We start from the raw sequence: 4,355 nt of genomic DNA on the forward strand, positions 1-4,355 counted from the left end.
TCTTTCTTTCTTTCTCTTTTTCTTTCTTTCTTTCTTTCTTTTTTTAAAGGTTATTTATTTATTTATTTATTTATTTATTTATTTATTTATTTATTTAACAGAGACAGAGATAGCCAGAGCAGGAACACAAGCAGCGGGAGTGGGAGAGGGAGAAGCAGTCTTCCCCTCAAGGAGGGAGCCCGATGTGGGACTAGATCCCAGGACCCTGGGATCATGACCTGAGCCGAAGGCAGACGCTTAACGACTGAGCCACTCAGGCACCCCCTTTTTTTTTTCTTTAAGATTTTATCTATTTATTTGACAGAGAGACACAGCGAGAGAGGAAACACAAGCAGGGGGAGTTGGAGAGGGAGAAGCAGGCTCCCCGCTGAGCAGGGAACCTGATGTGGGGCTTGATTCCAGGATGCTGGGATCATGACCTGAGCTGAAGGCAGGTGCTTAAGGACTGAGTCACCCAGGTGCCCCAATATGTAAATTTTTCTGATTGTGCTTCCTCAGAATCACAATTTGTCTCTCTCTCTCTCTCTTTTTTCCTGGCACAAAGTAGGTATTCAAAATGTGTTAACTATTAATGCAGGTTTTATGTTATTGTTATTGTTTTTATAATTATTTTCATATCAACAGGTATTTCACTGATACTTAGTGGAATAAATAAATAATAAATTAAGGCTAAATATTTAAAAATACTATTTTAAAGGTACTATATACAAAATACATATTGAAAGCTATTACAAAGTAGTGAATATCATTATCTATATCTCTAGCAAAGAGAGCTATAATATATGTTTTAAAATATGAAAAATGGAATGTACTAAATTTTATATATCATGCAGAAACAAAATGTTGAAGTACAAAAGGGAGAGAGAGAATTTCTCCTTGGGGAAAATATTAGTGTATGGATTTTGTTTGAGCAAGGCTTGGTGGAATTGTAATAATTCCAGTAGTTTGAAATGAGTTATAGTAATTTCCAGGTGGAGAAAAATGCTTTTGGAAAAGGCATAGTGTTCTGGTAAAGTGGTGTGTTGAATGATTTGTCTTCTTTGCATTAGGCTGTGAAGAAAATAACAGAATGGTAAGATCAGAAAATAAGATCTGGCAGAAGTTGAGGTCAACCTCGAATGCCTGGCCTAGGTCCTATTCTGATTTTGGCAGACCATCATGGAGAAATTGTGCATTACCAGTAGCAGTCTATTAGAAGGCATGGGGCTGTGAACAATGCAGATTAAGAGACAGGTGGCACTTTAGGGAGATGTTTCCATAGTCTAAGGTGATGGATACTGAAGATCTGGTGTATGTTAATGAGAGGAAGTACAGTGAACACATTCAAATGAAATATCAGCATTTTGCCAGGAGTGTATATAAAAAAGAAGACAGGGTGAATTTTTTGAGAAAGGCTTTCATTTTGTTTAGAATTATGCAGACACTTAAGAGAACTGTGTTCCCGTATCAGTTACATGTATTGAGACTGATTTAGAAAGATACGGAAAACCTTAAGGAGGGCTCAAAATAAATAATTATATTTTTGAAAATTAACACCTTGAGATAAAGTTGAAGGAAATAACATTACTTATTAATGTCTGATAGAAATAAAAAGTTATTTACAACATATTTTTGAGGATGGAATATTATTTTACTTGCATATGAAATAAATATTAATAGATCATGCACATGTCAAAAACAATGAGGATGATTTTTGGCCAATCTGATGAGACCTACATTCACCATGACTTTATTGATAAATTGAACATCTTGATAGTGTTTTAATTTTTTTTTTGGACTTCTGAATGTCAAAAGGTACATGCAAGGTGTGCCTATAAGAAAAAAAAATGATAATAATTCACTCTCTTGTTAGTATATATACAGCTCTAAATTTTTACAGTTCAAAGAAATTTTGTGCACTTTCAAAATGTTAAAAGATTTATTTCTTGCTTACCCTTAGATACATATCAATAAAAACTATAAACATAATCGCCTATAGTCAAATATTTTCTCCAAATTGTAATTTGGGATTTGATTTTTACCTAAGAATAAGACAGTATAGGGTAACAGCTTGCTAGCACAAAGATGTATTCTTTCCATCATCTTAAGAAGAAGCCTTATTCTCAAGGGGTTGATTTCAACCAGGAAGCGCTCATAAATGGGGCAAAGAGACTGGTTAAATTTAATAAGGCTGACAGGTTCTGACTTACTATCTGCCCCACATCAGGGATGGCAATCTCTTTCAAGGGATGTAAACAAGAAACCCAAGAACAAGTGTTCAGCTGAATCATCATTTTTATTCTAAGTATTACATTCTAAAACAAAGTTTTTTGTATGGGTTTGGGGAATGAAATCAGAAACAGCATTATTTCTTCATGCATAAATAAATAAATAATTAATAAGAAAGACATGCAAGGAAATATCAAGTCAGTCCAGCCTAAATAGTGTTTTTTTTTTTTTTTTCCCATTCACATTTTAGGTTTTTAAAAATTCTATTCTTTTCACTCTATTAAACACTGAAACCTGTCCACTGTTGGGTGAATAATAAAACTGATGGGCTGTGGAAATTGACTATGAAAAAAAGAATGATTTATAGTCTTGACCTTTGATCTTTGCAAAATCTGAAAAGTTTGCCTTGTATTGAGATGGGAGGAATTCTTATTAGGAAATGAAAATAATCTCTTTTATTAAAACAATAACAATAACAAGCAAAGGGGAAAGTGCAGCCAATTCAAAGCTGCTACAAATAAAGCCCTTAGAGTTATAGGCAGGTAAGAAGAAACCACACCTTCATTTATAGAAATTGTAAATGTTTCCACTGAGACAATAACTGCACAGGTAATAAGGAACCTGGAATGTGCATAAAATCATCACGGAAGTGAATGGCATTCAGCTAACATAAACTGAGCAATTGTCTATGTACGTTTATAACCAAATTCACTCACTTTCCAGGTAGTTCAATTAAACTGTACCTCATTAATTCCTTCGAGAATAAAGACAGCCATCTTGCAAAATTTTAAATGAACTCAATCAAATCAGCTCAAAATATACACTGAAATTGAACCATCTAAAGAATTGACCTTGAAAAGCCTCTGTGTGCCATCGTAATCTTTTTAAATTAAATTACCCCTTCTAATTATTTACTTGCTGTTTAATTCCCTTACATTTTCTTTCATTTCCAACCTTTAGCTCACCTTTGCCACAAAATTTTCTACAGGCAAGGGGAGGAAAAAAAGGATACTTTCATCATTATGATGTACTGTTGATTCTGTATATAAAGTCATTGTAATTCTGGAAGTTGTTCTAAGGTTCAGTGGATGTTTGCCAGAATTATAGTCTGTGAGAGCTAAGTACTCTTGTTATGTGGAGTGAGCAACACTACCTGCATGGAAATAAGTTTACACCCTTTACCTACCTAGAGCTAAAATCTGGAAGGAACAGTAAAAGCTCCTCTCATGCATGCCAATAGTCCTCGTCTGCATCCCTCAACTCCAGGTGTGGGTCGCATGGTGCCTGCATTCAATACAGGGTAACTACTCAATGAATGGATTGAATGAATAAATATACATGCCTGGAATAATGAGAATGATTTCCATAAGCTACCCTCAAAAAACAGGCTTAATACTTTTTGGTAATCTGTGACAATATAAGCAAGAGCAAACTCTTACCTCCATCCTTTCCTTTTTTAGATCTTTGTTACAATAATATATAATATTTCAAGGTGGAGAAAGAGAGAGAAAGAGGGAGAGAAAAAGAGAAAAGAGAGAGAGAGAACACAATCTGCCCCTCCACATTAACTTGCAACAGCTTTTAAGGAATTAATAGAATTGTTTTTGATCTGTTATGCAAAATAATTGCTAATTTGGCTAGGAAAATAATAAGCGAAATGACTACAATACAGTTCAAATACACTATATAAATGCACATTCTCTGACAGTGTTTGACATGCATACTAATCTTGGTTATTTAAAACCAGAAATGGATAGAGCTCTTATAGGTGCCTGATACTGTCTTGCTTCATCAGAAATCCATTTTTTAAGAGCAAGTTTCCTCTTTCATTCATTTGGCAACATGCCCCTTCTCATATATTCAGTTATGCTACATTGCTTGAGACTGTGCTTCTATGAATCCTTAACATGTTTCTGCTGCCCTCTCTGCTTGTGATTACCCCCATTTCAGTTCACTTTACAACAGCAGTTGGATATCCTGCTGTCTTCTATTTTCTGCACATGTGCAGCTCAGCAGAGCTGTGCTATGATGAATATTGTTTCAATGTTGCCAGACCAGTTATATTAAAAGACTGTATTTCTGTGGCTGTGTTTCTATCACTGCTGTTCAGTAGTGCTCAGAGGTAGGTTGATGAAACAGACTCTGAA

Source organism: Mirounga leonina, unplaced genomic scaffold (assembly GCF_011800145.1).
Source record: "Mirounga leonina isolate KUSES-001 unplaced genomic scaffold, KU_Mleo_1.0 Mir_129, whole genome shotgun sequence".
In the NCBI taxonomy this organism is placed as follows: Eukaryota; Metazoa; Chordata; class Mammalia; order Carnivora; family Phocidae; genus Mirounga; species Mirounga leonina.